This window comes from Lissotriton helveticus, chromosome 2_1, assembly GCF_964261635.1.
Source record: "Lissotriton helveticus chromosome 2_1, aLisHel1.1, whole genome shotgun sequence".
Taxonomy (NCBI): domain Eukaryota; kingdom Metazoa; phylum Chordata; class Amphibia; order Caudata; family Salamandridae; genus Lissotriton; species Lissotriton helveticus.
In genome coordinates this window covers 361647169-361662389 of record NC_136059.1, presented here as the reverse complement: position 1 = coordinate 361662389, position 15221 = coordinate 361647169, and the positions used below count along the sequence as shown (strand labels likewise).

The 15221-nt window shown below is 50.8% G+C and overlaps 1 protein-coding gene across 1 annotated transcript in view; it reads right to left on the bottom strand.

Annotated features, from left to right (window-relative positions):
- The window catches only part of WDR70 (WD repeat domain 70), a 1775496-nt gene that overhangs the window by 1582331 nt on the left and 177944 nt on the right, over positions 1–15221 (bottom strand). The gene's annotated exons all lie outside the window — the stretch shown is intronic.

Below are 15221 nucleotides of genomic sequence, written 5' to 3'. Positions count from 1 at the left end.
ACAGTGAGTGCAGAGTGAGTGCAGAGTGAGTGCAGAGTGACAGTGAGTGCAGAGTGACAGTGAGTGCAGAGTGACAGTGAGTGCAGAGTGACAGTGAGTGCAGAGACAGTGAGTGCAGAGACAGTGAGTGCAGAGACAGTGAGTGCAGAGACAGTGAGTGCAGACTGACAGTGAGTGCAGACTGAGTGCAGAGACAGTGAGTGCAGACTGAGTGCAGAGACAGTGAGTGCAGACTGAGTGCAGAGACAGTGAGTGCAGAGTGATTGCAGACTGACAGTGAGTGCAGACTAACAGTGAGTGCAGAGTGAGTGCAGACTGACAGTGAGTGCAGAGTGAGTGCAGACTGACAGTGAGTGCAGAGACAGTGAGTGCAGACTGACAGTGAGTGCAGAGACAGTGAGTGCAGACTGACAGTGAGTGCAGACTGACAGTGAGTGCAGACTGACAGTGAGTGCAGACTGACAGTGAGTGCAGACTGACAGTGTGAGTGCAGACTGACAGTGTGAGTGCAGACTGACAGTGTGAGTGCAGACTGACAGTGAGTGCAGACTGACAGTGAGTGCAGACTGACAGTGAGTGCAGACTGACAGTGAGTGCAGTGAGTGCAGACTGACAGTGAGTGCAGAGTGACAGTGAGTGCAGAGTGACAGTGAGTGCAGAGTGACAGTGAGTGCAGAGACAGTGAGTGCAGACTGACAGTGAGTGCAGACTGACAGTGAGTGCAGACTGACAGTGAGTGCAGACTGACAGTGAGTGCAGACTGACAGTGAGTGCAGAGTGAGTTCAGACTGACAGTGAGTGCAGACTGACAGTGAGTGCAGACTGACAGTGAGTACAGAGTGAGTGCAGAGACAGCGAGTGCAGAGTGACAGTGAGTGCAGACTGAGTGCAGAGACAGTGAGTGCAGACTGAGTGCAGAGACAGTGAGTGCAGAGTGAGTGCAGACTGACAGTGAGGGCAGAGTGAGTGCAGACTGACAGTGAGTGCAGAGTGAGTGCAGAGACAGTGAGTGCAGAGTGAGTGCAGAGACAGTGAGTGCAGAGTGAGTGCAGACTGAGTGCAGAGACAGTGAGTGCAGAGTGAGTGCAGACTGAGTGCAGAGACAGTGAGTGCAGACTGAGTGCAGAGACAGTGAGTGCAGACTGACAGTGAGTGCAGAGACAGTGAGTGCAGACTGACAGTGAGTGCAGACTGACAGTGAGTGCAGAGACAGTGAGTGCAGAGACAGTGAGTGCAGAGTGAGTGCAGTGAGTGCAGAGTGACAGTGAGTGCAGAGTGACAGTGAGTGCAGAGTGACAGTGAGTGCAGAGTGACAGTGAGTGCAGAGTGACAGTGAGTGCAGAGTGACAGTGAGTGCAGAGTGACAGTGAGTGCAGAGTGACAGTGAGTGCAGAGTGACAGTGAGAGCAGAGTGACAGTGAGAGCAGAGTGACAGTGAGTGCAGAGACAGTGAGAGCAGAGTGACAGTGAGTGCAGAGACAGTGAGTGCAGAGACAGTGAGTGCAGAGACAGTGAGTGCAGACTGAGTGCAGAGACAGTGAGTGCAGACTGAGTGCAGAGACAGTGAGTGCAGAGTGAGTGCAGACTGACAGTGAGTGCAGAGTGAGTGCAGACTGACAGTGAGTGCAGAGACAGTGAGTGCAGACTGACAGCGAGTGCAGAGTGAGTGCAGACTGACAGTGAGTGCAGACTGACAGTGAGTGCAGAGTGAGTGCAGAGACAGTGAGTGCAGAGTGAGTGCAGACAGTGAGTGCAGAGTGAGTGCAAAGACAGTGAGTGCAGAGTGAGTGCAGAGACAGTGAGTGCAGAGTGAGTGCAGACTGACAGTGAGTGCAGAGTGAGTGCAGACTGACAGTGAGTGCAGAGACAGTGAGTGCAGAGTGAGTGCAGAGTGAGTGCAGAGACAGTGAGTGCAGAGTGAGTGCAGAGTGAGTGCAGAGACAGTGAGTGCAGAGTGAGTGTGAGTGCAGTGTGAGTGCAGAGTGACAGTGAGTGCACAGTGAGAGCAGAGACAGTGAGTGCAGAGACAGTGAGTGCAGAGACAGTGAGTGCAGAGTGACAGTGAGTGCAGAGTGACAGTGAGTGCAGAGTGACAGTGAGTGCAGAGTGAGTGCAGAGACAGTGAGTGCAGAGTGACAGTGAGTGCAGACTGAGTGCAGAGTGACAGTGAGTGCACTGGCCGCTTTGTAGAAGGCCGAGATAACATATTTTTTTTTATTATTATAAAATCTTTATTTCGGCAAAATAGCCATAAAAGACACATATATATACATACATAAAACAGAACGAATTAATTCAAGTTTTCAATTCATCAAAGAAGAAACATACATAAGCGTTTTTACTGAGAAAGGTCGCCAATCAACAATCTCCTTATAAACGTTTTTAACAGTAAAAAGTTCATTTTAGCGTAATTCAATTTAGCAACAGAAGTGCACAACAGGGTATACCTCCTTGGAGAATCTGACACATTTAATCAAAGCATTTGACCCAATCTTTTCCGACTAAAGAAAACTGATGTTAAAAATCTACTAATACTAAACACAATGAACTGGGCAGTGTTCGTTTTAACAATCCTAAATGCAGTATGACAACTTCTAGTTCCTAGGAGAGCACACATAGGTTTTAGCCATTTTTTCCGTGCTTTTATGTAAGCATTGCATACAAAAAGCATGTGAATTTCATTCTCCAAACAGGAGGCAGAGCACATAGGACATATTCTGTTATTATCAATTGTACATGCCGTATTTTTCTTTGACCATCGTTCTAGATTGGAAGATAACATAAGATTCCCGTATCTGAATTTCAGATAGAGGGTCTTGGCCACAGGAGGCTCAACCTCATCCAGAAATGTTTCAAAACAAGGTTCATCTTTAAACAATAGGAATTCTTTAGTTAGGGTCCCAGTTCTGCTCTCGTATACAACCTTGTTATTCATATAGGACCAAAAAACTCTCTTCACCATGGTTTTTGCAGATGGTGGCAGGTTCTCAGGGTGTTCCCAAAAGGAGTACAACCCCAGCAATTTAAACCATTTTTGTATATGCCCAAACCATAGAATGGAGTTAAAAGTGTTGAGGTTTAATACCTCTTGAAGGCTATTCCTATAGTCCAACAATTCAGGGGTGGACCAAACTCTAATCCAGAACATCAAGGGTCTTAAAATTGTAAAGTGATCAGTACGTTTAAAATTTAGGTCAAGTTGGAGGGGGATTAGGGGGGTGCTAGTAGGAACCCTTACAACAGATCTCATAAATTTGTTATCCAATCCTTGGAAACACTCTTTGGCCCAGGGACCCCAGATTTCAGCCCCGTATAGAGAGGCAGATTGGATTTTGAATTTGAAGAGTTCAAGAGCAGGTGTTGCACTCTTACTCATACTAGCATTCAATTTACTCATTATAGGTTTGGCACTTTGAGCATATACCACCCTACTCTTCTCAATTTAACATTTTTGTTCTGCTGGCATAATCTGACATACTTTTTATAAACTCATGTTGCACCTGTTATAAAATTTCCGAAGTTATGCAATTACGCCACATTGCTCAATATGCCCCTTGATTTTACCTAAAATTTGTAGTAAGTGCCCTAGATGAATATTTATCCCTTGGTATAATGTATACTTTGAGTTTCTTACCCCAAACATAGACCTTTATAGTAGAAGACATGGCATGATTTATGTGCCTTATTTATAGGTTTTGGTGCATTGATGCACTGATGTTATTGCGTTTATGTATAATTTTTAGAGTTCAGAAATCGAACTAGTGTTTTAATAATGCCAATATAGATTTTTTTTTAGTAAGTGTGCAGCATGATTCGGTTTTAGTTTTCCTATTATTATTTGCATGCAACAAATTATTTAGGAGTTTGTTGAGCATAATTGTGTTTTGGCCCTGCACGACGTTCACTCTTGCCTTTTTTTAAAGCTTTCTGAAGCTATTGGCATTGTAAATGACAATGTCATTTATTTATTTATTTTCAAAACAAACACATAAATAAAATTTTTGTCATTTACAATGCCAATAGCTCAAACTTTTCAAAAGGCGAAACCATTGCATTGTAAATGCTTGTTTTAAGGAATATATACTATGTTCTAGGAAAGCTCAGAGTGCTAATATGTCATGTTAGGACAACTCTGGTGGTAAGGGCAGTGATACTTGCATCTATGAACCTGCCAAGACATTTTGTGGTGGAGGAAGACGCCAGGATGGGTCAAAATCCACTAGAAAAGGGGGGCGTGGCTAGGCGAGCCGGCATGGCGGACGCAGCTTAACTGAGCTCCGTCCCGGCCGGCATTCATCCTGTAAATTATCCTGTCTCCCTCAGCTCCCCCGAGGCCCAGAGGGATAGATCTGCCGCCAGCGGCCAACGGAGAGCCTCCGGTGGCAACTTGGGCGCTTTGGAGTGCCTGGCGCCGGAGCCCTGAGCCGTGCAGTGTGTGGCCTGGTGAGGCAGGGCGAGACCGGGGACCTCGATTTCCGCGAGTCCCGGCCACTGGTGCGGAGGTGGCGCCGCGGCCTCCCAAGAGCGGAGCAGGTCCCTAAATCGGCAAGACCCGCGACTAGCTCCTGAGGTGCATGCCGGCCCCCCTGGGGTTCCCGCTGGTAGCGAGCTCCGAGGGAGGGGCCCCTTCCCCATATTCCGCCGGGGCTCCCGCGCGGTGAGGCCTGGTGCAGCACGGAGGAGCCGGGGGCTCGAGTTAGACGCAGCCCCGGCGGCAGAAACCGGCAGCTGTGCCTGCGTTGGGCACTCGGGGGGCACATCGGCCCTCGGAAGAGGCATTCAACATGTGGAGGAGGTGAGGCTGGCCCGGAGTGGGGCATCTCGTCCCTGGGGAAGGGCGTGAGCCTGGGACATTGCCGGAGTGCGAGGCTGAAGGGGGCCTGCAGACCATCCTACGGTGGTTAGACCGGGCCGCGGTGGTGGAGAGAGCGGTGCGGAAGCCTGAGCAGTATCCTGCGGCCTGGAGTGGGCGCTGGCCTTCCTAAATTCTGGAGCCGGGTGACAAGAACGGGGGCACCTAACTGAACAGCCGGCCCTGGCCCGAGGGTGCTCTTGATCCGCTTAGAAGAGGCCCGAGAGTGTATCTGGGGCCTTGTTGAAATCGGCCTGAGCAGGGTCCTGTGGCCTAGCGTGGGCACCGACTCTCTTTAAGCCTAGATCCTGGTGAAAGGAACGGGGGGCATACGACTTGACGGCAGGCCCTGGTCCGAGTGTGCCCTTAACCAAGCTGGGAGTAGCCCGGGAGTGTATTTGCGGCATTGGAGGTATTTAAGTGGACTTTCCTGTGGCCGCGCCGACTGGGCTACCCTTGGGCGGCCTCCTACAACGGGCGGCCATGACGAGGGACAAGGGCGGTGGCGGGGCCACGAAACATGGGCCCATTGATAAGTTCATGGGACCTGGTGGAAGTGCAGGAGCTGCGGGCGGTCAACAGGATTCTGGAACGGATAACACAGCTATGCTGGATGCGAAAATCGGCGCAGTTGGGTCGGATGTCACGTTACTGCGCCAAGACTTGCGAAACGCCGTGTCCCGCATCACGGAGGCAGAAACCCGGATCTCGGGGTGGAGGACGGCGTCGCGGCCCTGAAGCGTAAAGTGGCCAGCATGGAGGGCATTCAGAAGGGCCTGGCGCTGTGGGCGGAGGTTGCGGAAGGGCGGGCCTGGCGGAACAATCTGCGTTTCGTCAGACTCCCGGAAGGCTGCAAGAAAGGCAATATGGAGGGCTTCTTGACACAGTGGCTAGAAAGTTGGCTCCCCCCTGATTCCCTCTCAAGATGTTTTGTGATAGAGCGGGCGCACAGGGCTCTCATGCAGAAGCCGCCGGTGGGGGCAAGCCCACGGCCTGTAATAGCCAAACTGCTGAACTATCATGACCGCAACACTATCCTGCAGCAGGCCAGGGCTAAGGAACCCCTGCCATACGAGAACCATCGTATCCTGATTTTTCCGGACTACACGCGCCTGGTGCAACAACAGCGGCAATCATTTATGGCCGCCAAGGCTCGCCTCCGAGACCTTAAGCTCCCATATGCCTTACTTTTCCCGGCCTGCCTGCGGGTGGTCTTTCAGTCCCGCACCCACTTCTTCGATACCCCTGAGGAGGTGTTTAAATGGACCGATGAAACTGTGAAAGTGAGGGTACACACACCGCCGGGATTGGAGTCGGGTTTATCCTTGAGTGAGGCACAATCGCAGACCTCTCGGGGGCTGCGGAGGAAGGGGAACAGGAGATCCAGGTCCAGGCGGCGGTCTGCATCCGGCGGTGCCTCGAATAAGGGGAAAGATGCCCCTGAACATCATACAGTAGACCCTTGACTTTTCTAACTGGCGGGCATGAGGGAATTGGTTTGCATTACATTTTTGCATAGCTATGGGTTGATGTGGGCTCTTGCGGTTACTGATTTGCGGGTGGGAGGGAGCTGGCGTGTGGATATTCGCAAGACCATGAGTGAACGTGGATGGTGGTGGGGCGGAGGGAGCAGTTTTGTGGGCGGACTTGTTTCCCCCCTTTAGCTTAGGGCTTGTTGGGGGTGGCTTAGGGGTGTGGGTTGTTGGGGGTCCTGCGTTGGGGGCCGAGAGTCTTTTACGCCGCGACTGGTAATTCAATGTTCTTGAGGTATGGGGTGGGGGAGATGGGGTTTGTTCTGGTTGGGTATGAGTCGCACAGCCATGTGAAGTCTCGCCGATTGTTGTGTATGCACCTACATGGTCCAGTGTCCGGGCTTCTGCGCTGAAAGTTCCCCGATGATGAATGCTACGGATAGGGCGCTGGAACCCAGAGGCCCTATCCGTGTACTTAGTTGGAATGTGCGGGGAGTCCTAGACAAGATCAAGAGGGGGGCAGTGTTACAGCAGGCAAAGAGGGCTAGAGCTGATGTTTTGATGCTACAAGAAACTCATCTATTAGGTACTATTCAACGAACCCTAACCAAGCCGCCATCAACCTCACACAATGGTTAACCCAAACCACCGACAAACTAGCACCCTTGAAAAAACATCTAATCAAGCAAGGAAGCAAGAACGCCCCCTGGTTCAACGATGACCTTAAGAAATCCAAGAAGCTCTGTCGTTCCCTTGAGAAAACTTGGAAAAAAAGACCCAAACACTATCACCCAAGCCGCCTTCAAAAACGCCACCCGCAAACACCACCAACTAATCCGGACAGCCAAGAAATCAGCACTCAAAGACCGACTAGACAACAACGCCCACAACAGCAAGGAACTTTTCAACATCATCAAAGAATTCACCAACCCCACCGCCAGCTCTAACGACATCACCCCCTCTCAAGTCCTCTGCGACTCCCTCGCCTCATTCTTCCATGACAAAATCGCCGACATTCATAACAGCTTTGACAACCAACCCGTAAACCAGTCCACCCCACTCACCTCCGAACCTGTACCTCCTCCGAATAACCTTTTCGACTGGAACCCAATCACCACAGAAGACACCATTCGCCTGATGAACACCATCCACTCAGGATCCCCTTCAGACCCATGCCCCCATCTCATCTTCAACAAAGCAGACTCCATTATCGCACCCCATCTCCGAGATGTCATCAACTGCTCCCTCAACTCCGCCACATTCCCAGAAAGCTGGAAACACGCCGAACTCAGCGCCCTGCTGAAGAAACCCACAGCTGACCCCACCGAACTCAAAAACTACCGCCCCATCTCGCTCCTCCCATTCCCTGCCAAAGTCATTGAGAAAGCCATCAACAATCAGCTCGCCGCCTTTCTCGAAACCAACAAATCACTCGACTCCTCACAGTCTGGCTTCCGAGCCAAACACAGCACCGAGACCGCCCTCATCGCAGCAACAGACGACATTCGAACACTACTGGACAACGGAGACACAGTCGCCCTCATCCTCCTTGACCTCTCCGCAGCCTTCGACACAGTCTGCCATAGCACCCTGATACAACGCCTCAGAAACATCGGAATTCAAGGAAAAGCATTGGACTGGATCATCTCGTTCCTCGCTGGAAGAACTCAGAGAGTCCGCCTCCCCCCTTTTAAGTCAGAGGCCACCGAAGTCATCTGCGGCGTCCCGCAAGGATCATCACTCAGCCCCACCCTCTTCAACGTCTACATGAGCCCCCTCGCAACCATCGCACGTCAACACAACCTCAACATCATCTCCTACGCTGATGACACTCAGCTGATCCTCTCACTCACCAAAGACCCAACCACCGCCAAAACCAACCTACATGAAGGGATGAAAGAAGTAGCCGAGTGGATGAAGCACAGCCGTCTGAAACTGAACTCTGACAAAACGGAAGTCCTCATCTTAGGTTCATCCCCTTCCGCCTGGGACGACTCTTGGTGGCCAACGGCCCTAGGAAAAGCCCCCATACCGACGGACCACGCACGGAACCTGGGCATCATCCTGGACTCCTCACTCTCGATGACCAGACAAGTCAACGCCGTCTCATCATCATGCTTCAACATCCTACGCATGCTCAAAAAAACATTTAGCTGGATCCCCACCGAAACAAGAAAAACGGTCACCCACGCACTGGTTACAAGCCGTCTGGTCTACGGAAACACCCTTTACGCCGGTACCACCGCAAAACTGCAGAAAAAACTCCAACGCATCCAAAATGCTTCAGCCAGACTCATACTAGACATCCCCCGTACAGACCACATTTCCGTTCACCTGAAAGACCTTCACTGACTCCCCGTCAACAAGAGAATAACGTTCCGTCTCCTCACCCACGCACACAAAGCCCTATACGAACTTGGACCTGATTGCCTCAACACGCGCCTTTCCTTTTACACCCCCACCCGCCAGCTGCGTTCGTCCAACCAAGCCCTCGCCGCTGTTCCGCGCACCACAAAGCCACCATGGGGGGGAAGATCCTTCTCCTACTTAGCGGCCAAAACCTAGAATTCCCTTCCCATCCACCTCCGCCTTACTCAAAACCACCTAGCCTTCAGAAAACAGCTTAAAACCTGGATATTTGATAAGTAAACCTCCCCCCCCTTCCTCAAGCGCCTTGAGACCCTCTGGGTATGTAGTGCGCTATATAAATTCTGACTTGACTTGACTTGACTAAGACACTGTGCTTACAGCGGTATGGCTACCAACAGGTTTTTCATGCAGGCTTTACTAGGGTATCCAGGGGGGTGGCCATTTCAGTACATCGCAGAATTTCATATGTTCACGCTGCTCAATGGATTGATGCACAGGGACGGTATTTATTTGTTAAGGGGATGGTTGGGGAGGAGCCTCTGGTGCTGGGATGTGTGTATGCCCCACCCCCTCTGCAATGGTCGTTGGTAGAGAAGCTGTTTGCGGTGTGGGCTGACATCCCTGATGCGTTAGCGGTAGTAGGAGGGGATTGGAATGACATCATGGATGGACTCAGGGATAGGTATAGGCCCGGAGGGGTCAGGTAGTGGGCCATTCCACCAAACTGAGAGACAAGGTTAGGGGCTTGGACTGGGTGGATACATGGCGGCACCTGCATGGCCACAGGCGGGAGTACACATATCTTTCAGCTGTTCACAAATCCTTCTCCAGACTGGACTATATCTTTGTTCCCAGGGCAGTAGTTGGTAGGGTGGAGTCGGCAGATATACTACCGCGTGGGCTCTCAGACCACTCCCCCACTACAGTTGACATTTGCTTAGGCAGGGGACGGCAGCCGTTTCAATGGCGCCTATCCGTTTGGCATCTGCAACACGAAGACTACCAGAAACATACGGGCGAGGCCATAGCTGCATATCTCGTTGAGAACGTAGGGTCCGTCGCCTGTGCCGGGACTGTGTGGGAGGCCCTAAAAACCACGCTACGGGGGTAGACATTGCTTGGTGTGCGGCTGCCTGGAGGAGGCACAGGGCGGAATTGGTACGGGCTGAGATTGAGGCGTTGGAGCGTCGGGGCAGTGCTGAGGGTGAGGGTTAAGTGGTGGGGCAATTACTACTGGCGCAGCAGTCCTATGCCTCTCTGCTGATGGACGAAACGCGGCAGATATGGCTTGTGACGTGCAGCAGGATATATCCGTGGGGGGACGAATCGGGAATGATGTTGCTGTGTCAGGGCACCTTCCAGGCGCAGGCCCTGCCGGGGATACTGGACGGAGCGGGTGCACGCTGAAGTGGTGGTGTTCCATAAGCCGGGCCGGCCCCCAGAGCATCACGCGTCCTACCGCCCGATCTCTTTGCTAAATGTGGAGGCCAAAATCTTGGCCAAAGCATTAGCTAACCGGCTTTTGCCCCATATCACAGCGCTGGTCCACCCAGACCAGACTGGTTTAATGCCCCGGAGGGTGACCAGACACAATATTCGGCGAGCACATGTAGTGGTGGCAGCGGTTCAGCGTGCAGGGGATCAAGCGGTACTTCTATTAGCAGATATGGATAGGGCATTTGATTCACAGAGCTGGGTCTACCTGTTTGCGCTCCTGCCTCGGCTCAAATTAGGGCCCCACTTTCTTTCATATTGCGACTTCTATATACGGATCTGACAGTCTCGGTAGGAGTAGCGGGAGCTATATCCTCCAGATTCTCCGTTGGGCGTGTTACCCGGCAGGGCTGCCCCCTTTCGCCGTACCTCTTTGCTCTAGCTATGGAGCCACTGGCGGCATGGGTGCGCATTGATGCACAGCTGCGAGGGTTTGAGTGGGAGCGGGGACTGTCTGATAGGATCGCGCTCTACACGGACGATGTCCTCTTCTTCCTTATAGACCTTAATAGGTCAGGGCCGCGCCTTCTGCGAATCATGCAAATCTTTGGAGAAACATCAGGGCTCTACATGAACCCTTGCAAGTCGACCCTATGGGTGCTGGGGAAGGGCTCAGGAGTGGGGGACTGGGCATCTACACTTCAGGTAGCAGTATGCAGCATTAAGTACTTGGGGGTGTTTATATCCGAGGTTCCCACGGTCTCCTGGGAGCAGAATATCGCGCCGGTTTGGGAACGGGTCCAGGCGGATATTAAGACGTGGTCCCGCATGCCGCTGACCATATATATATATATATATATATATATTTATATATAGTAGGTCGGCCATTTTTAAAATGGTGTCCCTTCCCAGACTATTATACCAACTGCAGAACCACCCCTACCCCATTCCGCCTCAATGGTTCTGACAGGTAAATTCCGTACTGGGGCAGTTCCTCTGGGCGGGGGGGCACTATACGGGTAGCGCTACGCACCTGTTTCTTATCTGCCTATTGTGGGGGCTTGGCAACCTCTGATATTCTTTCTTATTATCAGGCCTCCCACCTCCTAGTCTTGAATGAGTGGTGGTATGGCGACAGGGGAGACCCGGAATATGCCTTAGAGTGCAGCTTAATGGGGGCTCGCACACTACACACCATTCTGTATGCGGCGCAATTGCGAAAGACGCTACCACGGGCCACGCAGGTTGTGTTTCGGATTTGGAGACAGGCTCTGCGTCGCATGGGATGGTGGAACACCCTGACAGGTGAAACCCCCCTGTGGCACAACGGGCAGCTTCCTAGGCTTGCCAACTTGCAGGGCTTCCGGGGATGGGACAACATTGGAATTTAGACACTGGGAGATGTGCTGTCTGGTACGACGCTTAAGTCCTTTCAGGACCTGTGTAGGGAATTTAACATGCCTCGTTCTCAGTTTTTTAGGTATCTTCAGTTACGCCATGCCCTCGCCCCGAGCCTAGAGGGCCTGGAGTCCCTCCCCGAGTTTAGCCCTCTGGAAGCAGAGGTGATTATGGGAGATCTGGAGATGAAAAAAATATCACGCATATACCAATCACTAGTCACACACTCTGCCCCTACATTGCAACAGCTCCGGGAGACCTGGGAAAGGGACGTGGGAGCATTGGAGGAGGAGGATTGGAGGGAGGCAATGGCAGCCCCCAGGGGTGCAGTCCTAGCGATGTGCCTACGGCTCATCCAATTTAAGTACTTGCATAGAGTTTACTTCACCAGGGAGCAGTTATGGCGGGCGGGGCTGATTGCATCTCCAGACTGCCTCAGATGTGGCCAGGAAGTGGGGATGTTTATACACACGGTATGGAGTTGTGGCTCCCTAGATCAGTTCTGGAAGGGGGTGCTGGATTAGCTCTACCCAACAGTTCTATGTATCCTGCACTGTTGTCCGATGGAGAAGGCTTGGGAGGGTACAGATCAGGATCATTCCCTGTGGGGGAATTAGTGCTGTAATCTGTCCAGAGGTCTGCGGGTATTGGCTCATTGTCCCCAGCCCCAACCCCATCATCTTGATCTTCAGGCGTATGTGGTGGTGAGTGTCTCAGGTGAAATTAGTAAAGGTTGAAACTGAGGAGAAGGAGGTGATGGAAGAGGAGGAGGAGAAGGATTAGTACAGACACTTTTCCTTTTTAAAGGAATGTAGTAGACCTCTTCTATCTCAGGTTTGTGTTTTATTGTCACCTTTGTGGTAATATGTCCTGTTGTTGAGTGAATATATAACTCCTGCTGTTTCGGACCCGGTTTGGAGGGCGGAGCATCGAAATGTTGCTCTTTGGATGGAATCGGCATATCAGTTTGTTTCGGTGCCTAAGGCTTCAGTGCTGGTGGTGTTTTGGGTGCTGGGGCTGTAGCGGATTTTGGATCCGAAGACGTTTTCGGCATCGAAGGGGCTGGGGCGAAGCCGGTCTTTGACTTCAAACTCGAAGGTTTCAGCTCGATGTCCATTTTTGAACTACTCTGTTCGGAGATAGAAGGCTTTTGGTTTTGTATCGGTGCCAAGCCTGAGGGCGGGGCGTCGGATACATGTTCTCGGCGCCAACCGTGGCCCAGAGGCTGAGGTTGGCCTGGAACCTTCTTCTTGGGATAGTGAACTTTGGGACAAGGGATGATCTGTACTCACGGTACGCTGCCCTTGCAGATGTCTTCGTCCCCCTCGGAGTTTTAGTCGGAGATGGAAATCGGTTCTTGTTCCTCCTCGGCTTCCATGGCATCTCCGGCCTCTTGTTCCGAATCTTCTCCGAAGAGGCCTGGAATGGAACTTGTGTGTTGGCTCTGCATGTTGCGATGTCGAGCCCGACAGTCGTAAAACATTTTCTTCGATCGGAAGCCTTGCACGCATCGCAGTCCTGTTCGCTGTGCTCCGGAAACAAGCACAGATTGCACAGTTTGTGTGAGTCGGTGCGCAGAAACTTTGCCTGGCACCCAGGGCAGAATTTAAATGGAGTCTGTTCATTCTACTGCGAGGAGTACTGACGCGGCTAGGCCGGACGCCCTTCCACGATCTACCCGATCGAAAAATGTTTTTTTCAGTAAATACGATACGCAGAGAATGGGTTTACGAGATCGAAAACAAAACAGTCGAGGATGAATGTCTTGCACACCGAGGACAACCAGAGAAACGGTGTTGAACCGAACCGCAGCAATTCACGTCCGAACCTGATGCCAGAAAAAACAATCTAACAATAGAGTCGATGCCCATGCGCACTATCACCGAAAGGAGGAATCCTCTACCTCATGACTGGAAATATTTCTTCGAAGAAAACAACTTGCAAACATCAGGACCCAACACTAGATGGCAGGAGTATTCAAAGCATGTGATCTACAGCGCCCATGCCTCGAACAATGCTTTCCATGCCCAGCAAACAGTGCAAGCAAAAGGGGAGAACTACACAGGAATTCTTAGTTATATAACTTATTGGCAAGACGCATAGAAAACTTTGGTCAGGTCCCTACAAGTTTGAAAACAGGGGGAATGGTGCAGTGCCAGCTCGAAGACTAGCAATTGAAGTCATAAAATGTGAGCGTCAGGCAGAAATGGTGCAGTAACCCCCATAAGAAGAGATCACCGATGCGAATGGCAGTCACAGGGCACGGCGGCCAGCCATCTGTGCCAGCCTCTAAGTAATCTAGTTAGGATAGACTGCTCAAAATGACATTTCCCGCATCCCCTCGTCTAAAAACCCTGGCAACAAAAAGATTTATATGCTATCGCAAGTCAGCCAGTAAAAGCCTCATGTCACCCATTTGAATGATGCATGGTGGGTCTGCTGATGCCCAGAGCTTCTGAGCCTAGGGTGGCATCGATGCTCAGCTATAAATTATAGGGATTTAGGTTGTTCCGAGTGCAGGCAGCTTCCCTTTCACCTAGTTAAGAAAAAGAAAGTAGATTTGGCGGTTCACCTCAGAGACGTCCTGAACTCAACATCGCTGGAATTCCCAAGGTAGGTGCAGTGTGGAGCGGAAGAGTACACCAACTGTACCGGTGGTGACAGGACTGGCCTTAAGGTGCGAGATAACGGGTTTGTAAATAAAAATGTTGTTATGTAGATGAGCGAGGGGCGTTTATTCTGCTACTATACAGGAGAGGCACCGTATTTGGTTGGCCTGACTAATGCAAGTTAAAAAGTAGTCAAGAAACAATGACTACAATAACCACTCAGTATGTTCAACAGTGTTTGGGGCGGTCGAGCGAAAGAGGCATGACCCAGACATGCCCTTGGCAAATGGGAAGCCCACAAAATAAAGTGACGATGGATGCAGCCAATGGTAAGAATATGGGCGGGCAGAAACACACGATGTAGATACTCTATGTCTCGGTTCGAGACAGCACATGCGCACCATCTTAGAGGCGAGACCTAAAAATGGGGGTGATCAGGGAAAAAAGGATGACTTTCTCACTATTATAAAAAATAAACATTGCTCAAAAATGTATACCTTTCTTTACAAACATGAGAAAGTCCAGTGGTTGTTGCCTCCTATGTCCTCTCTGTATTTTACTGAAACAGTGCACTGGCATGTCAACCAGTAGTACAATAAAAGCAGCTCGAATAGCTTTTACTTATAAGACAACAAGAGCATTATTCCCAACCCAAAAGGGAATTTTATTCCTAAATAAGGAAAGAATGTGCTACTCAATGTTACCCATTAGCACTTGCTCTGTATAAAGTAGCATTACTTTAATGATCCCACAATATCTTTTGGTAATAAAATGGGATTTTCGCCATAGGTTTTAGTGTGCAAGCAACTACCGAGGGAGCTGATTCCATTACTCGCGGTAATCGTGAATAAAACAGAAACAGATGTTTGCACCTTAATAAAGATTACAATTTGTATGCTTGTATGAGAAGGAACCAGCAGTTTCTCCGTGCCTGCATTTCACAATGAAAACCTGGCGAAATCAGTGCAAGGAAATTATGAAACATTCAGAGATTTGCAGCTCAGATCATGGAAACCTCCAATTTTAACACATACAGAGTGCAAATCATTGGGACAGTACCACACCAGAGGAAACAACAGCCATGCT